The following is a 12,876-nucleotide window of genomic DNA, read 5'->3' on the forward strand; positions in this document are numbered from 1 at the left end:
AATATACGGAAAGCCTTTTAAATTTCTTCTTCTTCCACTCGGACCTAGGTTATCTTCTTTTTGACTTATTTACAACAAACCCACCTTAGTCCAAAATATGATTTGCTCCGATTATCTGTAGAACATGCTGCAAAAGTGCAAGTCAAAGAACAATTATTTCATGAGACGGAGCTTCAAAGCCAAACGCAGGAAATACCAGTCTGTTTAAAATCAGATTTCGAATTCTGCTCAACACCGGGGGATTCAGAACCGCGCTGGTCAGTACTCCTTCGATTTCAAGTCCTGGCACCAAGAACACAACATTTACTTTCATGTTAGGACTATTACTGACCACTGGCACTGCCCTCAGCCTCCCGGAACTCAGCACCCCTGGCATCAGTCACAACGTATGACCACTCTGGAGTTGCGTATCTCTGACAAGGCACTCTTGTTCGTCTAGATCTTCTCAGACCTCCACGAGCTTGCCCTTCCTCATCTTCCTCTGATTCTGAGTCTTCTGTGCTTTTTGTTCTTCTGCTCTCCCCTCGTTCATCCTGCTCATAACTTCCTTCTGCTGAGTCTGATTCCGGGCCACCTTCACAGCAACTTCCCCCTTCTGAGGCAGTCTCAGTGTTTCTATTATTGTGACCCTCCTCAGCCTGGTCTGGTGAGCAACCAGATTTGTCAGCCACCCTCACAGCTTGGCGTGTCCCCTCCTATGCACAGCCACCACAGCTGGATTTTCATTCAGGAGAGGAGCTGTTTCTTCCACGGGTGCTGAAACTCTGCGGGTGTGAGAAGCATGCACCCAATTTGCAATCCTTTGCACTTCACTGCAGTGTTCATCACCAATATGATCTGGTAAGAGCTTCTCCAGCGAACATCCAAGCAGCTCTTTCTCACGTGCTTTCAGACAAGCACCGACTCCCCTGGACTCAGGTTGTGACAGAGATCATTTGAAGCTGGGACAGCAGCAGCCTGCACCTGATGAGACACAAAACAGACCACATCAGTGAGTCCCTTGCAATAATCAAGGATTAGATCATCTGTGATGTTTATCAAAGCTATTGATGGCACTGCTGGTAACCTCATAGCCCTCCTCATCAAAACGTCATGAGGTGAAAGACATGTTCTCCTGTCTGGTGTACTGCGCATTCTCATGAGCACCAACGGCAGAGCATCAGGCCACTTCAGAGACATGAATGAACGCACCTTCGCCATTCGGGCTTTCAAAGTCCCATTAACCTGCTCCACTATTCCAGAAGCCTCTGGTCAGTAGCTACAATGGAGTCTTTGGACAACATTCAATATGTGCAAAGCATCTTCATGATCTCACCATAGAAGTCTGTTCCTCTATCCAGTTCCAAAGAGGTTGGAAAACCAAATCTAGGTATGAGTTCCCCCAACAGTAACTTAGCTACAGTGAGTGTCTCACACCTCCGTGTTGGGTAAGCTTCCAGCCACCCTGAGTACACACATACCTCCAACAATATGTACCTCAACCTATTGCACCTAGGCATCTCAATGAAATTCAATTGCATTCTATTGAAAGGTCCCCCCAACCTCCCAATGTGACTCAGTGTAACCACAGAATTCTTTCCAGCATTCATTTGTTGACAAATGACACACCTCTGACATACAGCTTCTGCCACCGCACAAAATCGTGGATTATACCACATCTGTCTGAACACTTGCACCATTGCATCTCTGCCTAGTTGTACCGCACCATGAATTTGTCTTGATATCGGGTTCAACAAGTCACCTGGTAACACTGCTCGACAGTCAATTGAAACCTAAATATCAACATCCCCTTTTACACATCCAAACTTGAGCCACACACTTCACTTTTCTCCAGTTCTGAAACATGCTCCTGCAGGCGCTTGAGTTCATCCCAAGCATCTGCCATGGCCAACATCATGCTGAGTTTGGTTCTTTCTTGGCTCTCTCCTGTGCAATTTTCAGTGAAAAGGCAACCTTGTTCAGCACAGAAACGTGCAACTTCATCAGCATATTTACTTCCAGGGGAGACAAAGTCCGTCCTCCTCCCATGAGCTGTACATTTCACTACAGATATCTCCCTCGTACACTGTAAGGTTTTCAATAGTAGCCTCACAAACTCCACGTTCCTAATAAGTGATCCAGAAAATGTCTTGTAACCCCTCTGTGACCATAGCTGTCCAAAGTCGTGAACCACACCAAATCCGTACTGGCTGTCGGTGTAAATGGTAAATCAAATTTGATCAGCGGCCAAATAGGCACAAGTCAAGGCAATAATTTCAGCTACCAGGGTTGAGTATACTCCTAGGCAAGCAGCTTCAACCAATCCTGTTATGGTACATACAGCAATTGCAGCTCTCAGCTGACTGACACTGTCTCTTAAGCATGAACTATCAACAAAGAATATCTCATCAGGGTCAGGCAATGGTTCATCAACAATGTCAGATCTCAGCTTGGTGCAAAGTTCAGTCACATCGATACAGTCATGGTCCTCACAATCTGCATCAAGTGTGTTTGGCAACGGCATCAAGGTAGCTGGATTCAAAACAGAACACCTCCTCAGAGTCACATTCTCCGCAGCAAAAATGATTTGCTTGTAGCGTGGGAGTCTATTATTGATCATCCTTGGTCCTTGTCATCAACAGTTCAACAGAATGCGGAATATACACAATTAGAGAATGTACCATGACAATGTGTTCACATCTCTCAATGCTAACACCTGTTGCAACAACAGACTTGAGACATCCAGGCAACGCTGAAGCTACTGGATCTAAAGTCGCTGAGAAGTAGGCAACTGGTCTACAGACACCTCCATGATCCTGAGTCAAAACGGAAAATGCACAACCTTCTCGCTCACAATAGAATAATGAAAAAGGCTTTTTGTAGTCAGGCATTCCCAAAGCCGGAGCATGACAAAGATCCTCTCTCAGCTCCAAAAACACGTTCATACAGTCATTGTCCCATGGTACCGGATCACTCACATCCTTGTGCCCCAGTCTCTGCAAAGACTTCGCTTTCAGTGAGAAGTTGGGAACCCACTGGCGACCGTAGTCAACCATCCTTATGAACATTCTGAGTTTGCTCTGTGTGGTAGGCACAGTCATAATCATGATTGCCGCAATTCGATCAGGTGACACCTTCCTCTTGCCTTGCTCTATTCGGTGATCCAAATACAGCACCTCAGTCAGACACTACTGTAGCTTGTTTGCGGACACTTTGTGTCCATTCTCTGTCAATTTATTAAGTAAGGCAATGGTGTCAATCCTGCACGCATCCTCAGTTTCAGATGCAACAAGGAGGTTGTCTATGTACTACACGAGAGCAGAGTTCTGTGGCAGCACAAGATTCTTAAGATTCTTTTTCAAAATCTGATTAAAGATCAATGGACTTTCTATATACCCTTGAGGAATACGACACCATGTTAACACACGGTTTTCCAGCTTAAATGCAAAACAAATTGGCTGTCTTCATGACGTGGTATCGAAAAGAATGCTTGACTCAGATCAATCACAGTGAACCACTCTGCTTTACATAGAATCTGAAATAATATCACTGATGGATTCGGTACCACTAGACAACATGGAACAATTATGTTGTTGACCTTTCGCAGGTCCTGCACAAGGTCCTGCACAATCCTGAATTTCCCACTTGGTTTCCGCAATCTCATAATGGGTGAGCTCCATGGACTGCCCATTATCTCCTTCAGGATTCCCTGCTTAATCATAAAGGAGTCTCTTAAAGGTTTTAACTCTGCAATTGTTTCTGGTGACAGATTATACTGGGGTGTTCTTGGAAACTCAAAACTCAAGACTTTGGCCAAGGCCCCCTCAGATCCTTCGGTCCCCTTGATGAGTATGTCGGTGTACTCGATTCCGTGGGTCTCGGTAAGTGAACCCTTCCGCTCACTGCACCATTCTCTCCAGAGCTATTTCCCTCTGCCACTACTGACTGCAATGAACTCCCATTCCTCACCTGATCTGGATCATACATTGACACTATGGGACCAATGGTAACCAGTACAGTAAGGGCATCCGATAACCTCCTAGCATCTGTATCTGCTGGTGCCTGAGTTCCCATTACTCCTGTCGAGATTTTCCCAGCTATTCCTGTACCAAATGGAACTGGCGATTCTCTAGTTCCTTCTGTGGGGGCTGTTGTCCCTTCTACTAAGTATGAATTGTATGGAGGTGGTCTCTCTGATAACAGCCTTTCTATCAAGCTATCATCTTTATCGCTGTCATCTTCGTCGCTATTCTTCTTCTGGGTGTTCCTTTCCTTGACTATCAACAGAAACAACTTATCCCCTTCAATGGTTTGTACTCCACCTTTTCTCCAATGCATCCCATTTTGCATCTTGGAATGCCCTGACCAACCTTTTCACTCTTTCCTGACTCCTGTCCCTTTTCCTTTTGTGTGCCGCCCTAATCCATGCATGTAGCGCTTCATACTGTGTTGGTCTAGGTAAAGGTTGCAAAGAAGCCATGATAGTTTTCAACTGATACAACACTTCCAATCTAAAGGTCCCATAATGGGGAAAAGTCAGTTCTTCATTTCCTTCTGTCATTTTGCACCAATTCTCGAGCCAAAGGATAGTATGCAATCCAACATTCGTGGCCATGTAATGAGCTGGTGTATCCTTGGGCGGAGCCTGTTCTCCTCCTTGAGCAACCATCCTTTTTTCTCCTCTACACAGATCTTGTAAAACTTTAAAACACTTCATGCTGAAATCAACTTTCTTCTTTTTGCAGCGCTCTTTTACTTCCTGATGACAATCCACCAATACCAGTGTGGATTCACACCAACCGACCTTTCACAGAGCGGCATCTTCTGTGGTCACTTTCCTCCGCTTTTAGCAGTTCCCCTCATTTACACTCGGTCTCTCACTCACTCACGAGTCCCATTCATACACTGAAATAACCGCTTGCCTGCAAAACGTCCAAGCGGTCACTTCACTGACTGTACCTCCACAGTCTCACGTAATTGTCTACCTCAATCTGGCAACTGTCTGACCGCGAAAAGACCGGACAATCACCTCAGCTGATAGGTTACAAACGCTCGATGTTCCACATACAGCAACCCACGACCAGCTTTAGTTACTCACGCACTCACACATTCGCTCCCCCTATCTCGGTCTGGGCAGTCGATGGGGCCTCACGACTCCCTTCACAATGGTCAACAATTATGCTTTGGGTTTCTTCTACACCACAGTCTCCTAGACTACTCGGCGAGCCTAAGATTACCGGGCAGTGAGCACTCACAGCCTGATCTCACAATCACTCAACACTCACTCCAACTCCGATAGACATCACAACATTAAACAACACCGCAATCTAACAACACATAATCCTGTTCATACTTACTCTCCCACAAACTGCTGCTTTCACCGCACCGTCGCTCTTCGCCAGTTTCCCTGAAACACCGCCGACCTCTGCCGACAATCCGCTGGACTACCATCTCCTGAATTCTATGGGGCTCGGGAAGCTCTTATCTTAATCTAGACTAGATCTCCCCTTACCCTAGAGACAACAATCCCCTGTTAACAGCTAAGGACGCCGGATTCTTGTTTTAATGTTTTACCTTATTTTACCAATCTTGACAATCCTCTATCCACCAGACCTTTTTGTCTGCTAAGAAGGTAAAGGGAAGAAACACTTTTCATTCACAATTTTATCAATGACTAAATCAATCTAATTCAAAGGAACTACTGACTACCAAGGTAAGGTTTTGGAATTTCATCCGACTCAGAATAATGATATGGGTTATTTCTAAAAGCATCAGGCAAATAATTACAGTCCCAATTTGGATCTTGGACTGCATTGAAATAAAGAAAAAGATATTAAACTGTCCCTACACTGTCTCTAAAGTGGCATCCCTACTTAGCATCATTCCCAGGCAAGGGAAAAAGGAGTCAGCAGTGAAGTCTTCCTTAGAAGTACACTCACTTTGCATAGGTAAGTAGCTGAATCTACAGAGCTCGTTCTAAGATGCTCCTTCTAGCTTCCCCTATAGTCCTCATCCTCTATTCTGACTCTCCTCCCTCGAGGGACTGTCCCTAATACAAAATCCTAAAACAGTAGAACACGCCCTTCACACACCCTTTCGGGAAGGTCTTCTTCTAGTGATTTTCCATCGAAACTCTGACTTTTATCCAGAATCCGTTAGGTTGTCCTTGAGTCCCAGGCACCTTCTCCGCTTAAAGTATCATATCAACATTCCAATATACTCCCATGGCGCCTTCCCCTACCATCCCAACTCCTAAAACAAAAGGGTTATTCTGCCTAAGGAGACATGTGTCCTTGCACCTGCAACAGAAAATCCTGTGAGCAAATCGACCTTGCACGCACACAAATTCTACAGTCTACATTCGACTAAGAAAAAGAGCCTTCCCAAGGAAAATACATTTTGGGGTCTACAATATTCATCTAACATAAGAAATCACAAATAGGACTTTTCTTGAACGTGTATGCGATCACGCCTTCATACGTTTAAACATATAATTCTAAAATCAAGTTATAAACATTACATTCCCATTCATCTAATGCATTACAATTGGTTAAATGAATAAGCAAATCTACCAGTGCAAACTTTTAATATGGTGCACGTTTAATCCTAATGCATCACTTTATACTTAAACTAATACATTCTGCATCATCTAAAGTACATCTTTGATTAGACTCTTCTTTGGTCTACATAAACGACATGGTTACATTTCTAATCACACTAATATATCCTGTTTTAGTACTAGATTCCTAATGGTTACACGTTAATACAGTCCTCTAAATATGCGTATGCGGACTATCAGTGATTATGATGCACCCCTACAAATGTCAGAATAACATGGCGCTCTATCACAGGTCAGTGTAATTTTTTATGCATAGTGAATTAATAATGAACTGTTGTTGTGGTCACTTCTGAATTAGCCAGACAGCACCACCTTGTGGCAGACTGTCAAAAGTGACGGTGTTCACAATTAATTGCCGGTGCCAAGCACCTGCAACCAGTGGCTCAATTAAAGGACTGTCCACTCCTCAAATCTCTATCTAAGTGCTTCCCCTAATTAAGAGGATATTTAAAAGTACCAAAATATTACTCATTTACAGTTGAGTGCAGTTTTGTACCTGCTCTGCCTGGTGCATAAAACAAACAACAAAATACTAATAATTGCAGCACTTATAGTGGGCCAGCATCAGAGAATATGATCATACTCTAGTCTGTCATTTACCCTGGAGTTGAGCCCTAGGCCAGCCTCTGCCCCTCAATCCAACTTGCCATAATTCACTGTCAGCACTCCAAGCCTCTGTAGAATGCTGTCCTTTGTACTGACTCTGATATTCTTAGACCACTACTGTGTTGCTCCAGTAGCTCTTACGGATCTCCTAATTAGTAGTCCATTCCTCTGAACCTGCTGTCCCCTACAAGAAATGTCCATGCCATTGCTTTCTCCTGTACACCTCCCAGCAACGGCCTAGGTACCCATTATCTTTTCAATGCCGCTCATCCTAGAGCCCAAGTATTCCCCATAAAACACAAGAACCCTTACTTTCAGATTGATATCATATGTTGCCCTCTTGCCCAGTGCTTGTGACTTGTGAAACAACTTTCCACAAGTTCAGAACCCTTCCATTAGATCACTTGCACGATCCTGCTTACGTAGCATATCCTAATAGCTTCTCTGCCTAACCAAATCCCAGAAGGAACAGCAAGCAGGCCCTGCTGTGTGTTACTGATCTCAACTGCCCCAAAGGTTTAGTCTAAAGAGTCTCCATAACCTACAAAGCTAGGACAGATTTCACAAAAATAAAGAGGTCCTCTGCGAAGAGATATACCAACAGTTTGAGGGGAAATAAACCAATCTACACACAAAACAAACCGTGCCTGGTAATTAGATTATAAAGGTAGTGTAAAATTGAATATCCTAAAGCACAAAGAGTCGCAGTTCAACCCACAGGATACATTTCCCCAACAAATCTCATATCTAAATTGTTCTCGTGCAATACAATGTTTCGTATTCATACATTTTTTTAAAACACATAAAAAGGTCGGAGGTATCCGTTTTTTACAACATAGAAAAAAGAGAAGACTCAATAATGTATACATTGATATGTGGTGAAATCTCGAAGCATCTCGAATACCAACAGGCCCCAAGCTCACTCAATTATGGCTCACACTCATACAGCACAGGCATACAGACTCAATCCCACACTTCAGTCAATCAAGCATTAATGCCATGAATCAGTAAAAACAACCTATAGACCAGGGAGAAATGGGTTTAGTAGTTACATATCACTGTTTTGCACAGTCCAAGATTTTAAATGATACATAGCACAGCATTTCTTAGTACATGGGTCTCAAACTATTCGAATATCCCGGTCAGGATGGTTGTGAATAAGCGCTGGCGCGTGTTTTGGTGTGGACCTAGGTCAATGCGCTTCAGGCGCAGATGAACTGAACAACAATAAAAGCACGAGGAGGAAAAGGGGGTAGAAAGGGAGGCTAAGTGGTTTGAAGTGCGACTCATTGCGCCTTAGGATATTCTATTTTACACTGTGTTTATAATCTAACTAGCAGCCTGCCCCAGCGTTGCCTGGGGCAGAAAGGGGCTGGGGGCAGCATTTGATGCTTGTGTGCCCGTCCCTCTGTGCAAACCCGCTCCCGACCCCCTCCCTCCTCGACTCCCTCCCGCCCGACTCCTCCCGCCCGTCCCTCTGTGCTCACCCGCTCCGACCCCCTCCCGCCCGACTCCCTCCCGCCCCCTCCCGCCCCCTCCTGCCCGACTCCCTCCCGCCCTGACTCCAATGTGCATTTACCTTACCTGAGCTGCCGCTTCCTTCCCACGCTCCTCACTTCACCGCAGCTCCATGTCCGCCGCTCGTCATGACGCACCTGAGCCGCTGCTTCTCCCCGCGCTCCTCACTTCACCACCGCTCCATGTCCGCCGCTCGTCATCACGCACGTCGCGGCCAGCACAGCATCGCGGCCGGCGCTACTTTCAGGGCACTACTTTTTTTTAAAGTTATATTTTTAAATTTACGTTTTTTTTTATTTTTTATTGCCTATGTCCATCTGTACACCCTGACAATTTCTACAATGTATCGGGTGTGTGGATTGGCGCTGTGGTTCCCGAGTTTACCTGGCTCAAAGGTGTGTATTCTCTCTTTATAATAGTAGTATAGATTACCAGGCAGGGTTTGTTTTGTGAGTGTACAGATTTCACAATAATGCTGAAATGGTTGTTACCATACTCTGACAACTTTGGAAATGCATTAATTATTTCACTCTCTGCGTGACATATTTACACACATTCCTTAAACGTCTGCACATGGAACAATATAGGAATAGCCTCACACATGCACACACACACATTTATTTTCCCAGTTTATTAACACTGCTAGTTTATTTTCATTTATTAGATAGGGGCTGCATTATTTATAACACTGTACAAACTAAAATAAAAAGAAATGATACAGGTTAAGCACTTGGATTTAACTGCTCTTATGCAAATGCATACCTCTTAGGAGAATGAGGGAGCTTAACAGCTGTTCTCAGCTTTACTAAAATAACATAAGTATGACATTTAGGGGAAATATACAACAACTCAGGATCACCAGTTCAGTGAGGCACTTTGGCCAGCTATTTGGAAAAAGCAGAGCACTGTTTCCTATGGTGTGTGGTTAGTCACAAAATAGCTGTGCTATGTTTGGATGTATTTCCGACTACCACAACATAAGATACGCCCCACACCAGTTGAAGTTCTTTGTAAAATCATTCACTTGTTCTCTATTAACAAGTCTAGCGATATCCGTCTCATTCAAACTTACCTGTCTGATACACCTACACCATGAAGATGGAGTTAAATGCATATTTTGGTCCAAAACCCTAATGCGCAGGGGCTGAATAAAGTGAACTTTAAATGTAGCACATGCTATGTGAAATGAAAAAAGAATCATGAATACTATTTCAGCAATATCGCCTAGGATAGTACTATGTGTAGGAAACTCTTTAAAACATCTTCAGGTTAATCTTCCCAAGGAAGTGTTGGTTTATGAAAAGGTGCCATCTAAAATACATATTTTAAGAAGTTTCATGCAAAAACAAGGTAACAAAAAAGAGTTTTTGATGATGTTCCAAAAGCCTTTTAGCAAGTTAAGATGATTGCTCAAAAGTAGATACTGGATTGTGGAATGATATGTAGGATGTGCATGTAGAATACCTTCAAGCTTCAAGAATAGTGTTACAGGTAAGTAGTCTTTTTCTTTTTTTTAAGTTTTATGCAGAAAAAGAAAAACATCCTGGCACTCTTCTGTCCTACATTTCTGGAGAAGTAAGGTCTGACATCCACCATTGATTTATATAGAACAGGAACAACAAGTCTTGATATTGTTATGGTTCATAATGTTCATCCATAGCCAAAAATAAAATGAATCTGTGATAGGCCCAAGAAAATGCTTTCATGGCAATCTATTTTTCGAGATGCTCGTGTTCTGTAGACTTATTTTTCTTTAACCTATATTAATTAAAAATATATTGAAAACAACGACTCTTTATATTGTTAAGTAATATGTATTTTTACACAATATCAAGTACAGAGTACAACATATATTCTCTTAAAAGAAGCAACATAACTCCACATTTAAAAATGCTTAAAATGTTGAATACATAAATCACAGTTTTGCAGAATAAATCCTTTTTTTGATTAATATGCTTTTTACTATTACACCAGCTAGTTGTTTGGTCTGGAAAAGTGTCCTCTTACCTTACCTTTCTATTTTCTTTTTGGGTGTCAACGACCACCATTTGGTAAAAGGCCCATCCTCTCTCTGACATCAGGCTCACTCACCAAAGTAGAAACCGTGCCTTCAAATTATAAGGCAGTGTTGAGAACAAATCTCACAATTCTTTCCAAGGTAGGGTCATAGTTTCACATCACCAAAGCATCTAGCTGCCAGCCTTCTTTCAAGAGTCAAAAATACGAGCTGAGAGGGGTCTACACATTTTGGATGGATTGTAGGGAGTCATATACTATCTACAGGAGACAAATACATTAGGAAAGGGACCTCACATGTTTTTCTTCTTTGCAAAAACAAATAAGGGCATTGCAGTGATTAAAGGAACATCCCACGATAGATAGTACAAACAATTCAGATATGCTACACAAAGGATGGAAAAATACTACCAGCAGGACTAAAGCACACTCCACAGCTCTAGCGTTCCCGGCAAACATGCTAATCTGTGAATCTGTTGGCAACATGGTTGTTTATGCACACCTTCACAAGACACTACTGTGTAGACATTTAGATAAATAAGGAAGCACGGTTGGGACAGAAATTATTACAACACCTGTTTGCAAACTCAAGCACTTTTCATACCAACCTCCCCGCAGAGGCAGACACTGGTACAGAATAAACATGCCAATGGAGGAAGCAATTGACATAATACGTTTTCATATAGAAAGACAATGAATTCTATATATTGCTGTCCAACTGGACAAATTCATTTAATATGAAAAAAATCAGAAGATATACAAGTGGGAATATGTACAGTTTGTTTGAAAAAAGAAAACTTGGGGAGTTTTTTGAGGCGTGGCCAGAAAATCCAACAATAAGGCAAATGTAAATTACATTAAAGTACTTAGGACAACATAGTAATAAATGTGTGTTCTCAAAGTACATGAGCTCCAAACACTGGCAGCTACAGCGGTGATAAGCTACCTTCTACACTTGAGAATTTTCCAAATTCGGCACTCTCGGAGTCTCTACCTTTCTTTCAACCGAAGGATTAAATACATGTTTCTTCTCAGGACGACCCAGAGTCTTGGGAGTCTAATCTACCTCAAAACTGCCTCAGGTTTCCTTGCGCTATCCTACATTGACTGCAATCTTGCCTGCCTACTGATTTTCTACTACCTTATTGAAGTTCAGCCAAACTTTTCAGCCGCTTGACTGTGCCAGTCATCTTTTCTCAGGCACTATTTGCTCTGGCCTGAAGATGATCCCATGATTGTTCTAAGGGATCGAAACGTCGTCAACCTCATGCACTTTGAGAACACACATCTATTACTATGCTGACCTAAGCTCTGAAAATTGGCTTGCATATTGAAAGAGGAACGTTCATTGTTTTGCCAGACACCTGTTATTTTGGGACATGTACTATATTGTTATTCGGTGTCCTTCATGTACTCACGGACATCCAATTAAAATATAGTATATGTAAAGTTACTAATTATTCATGAATATTTATGATTTTACTATAAAAGAATGCGCATTCCTGTTATCTACATGTACGTTATTAAAAAAGATAGGTCAAGACTCTTTGGAGTGCATCAGCTTACTGTAGCAGTAGCAGCATTTTCCTAGATTATAAAGTTTCTGAGCCAAGCACTCGTTTATGGTGATATAAGTGTAAGTTCCTGCAAAACAAATTCTGTTAAAAATACATAAAATAATTCATGGTTGATTTGTTTACTGATTAGTTGGAAAGCAACATCTTTGAGAGCAGAGGTCATGTTCTTTCTAAAGGCATATGCAAATTTCTTATTTTTGAGGTAAGGGAATTGTGTTAGACAAGCACCTTAGCACACACATCACTGTAACACAATTATGTGATTCATAATTGATTCCATTCAATCTCATCATGAAGACCAAGGAGATGTTGAACCGACAAGATGGAGAAGGAAAAGATAAGGGCACTAGCTGCACTGTTCCCTTGATGAATGTGTCACTACAGAGAAATACGGGCATATTACCAAGCAATAGCGATAATTATCGCTATTGCTTGGTTAGCGGAAAAAAAATATCGTCGAGCACCGAGGATTTTTACCGCTGAGATACCTTGATATTATTAAGGTTTATCTCAAAAGCGGTAAAAATCCTGCGAAATACATGAATATCGCTGAAAAATCAG

The sequence above is a fragment of the Lissotriton vulgaris genome, chromosome 3_1, assembly GCF_964263255.1.
Source record: "Lissotriton vulgaris chromosome 3_1, aLisVul1.2, whole genome shotgun sequence".
NCBI classification, from domain to species: domain Eukaryota; kingdom Metazoa; phylum Chordata; class Amphibia; order Caudata; family Salamandridae; genus Lissotriton; species Lissotriton vulgaris.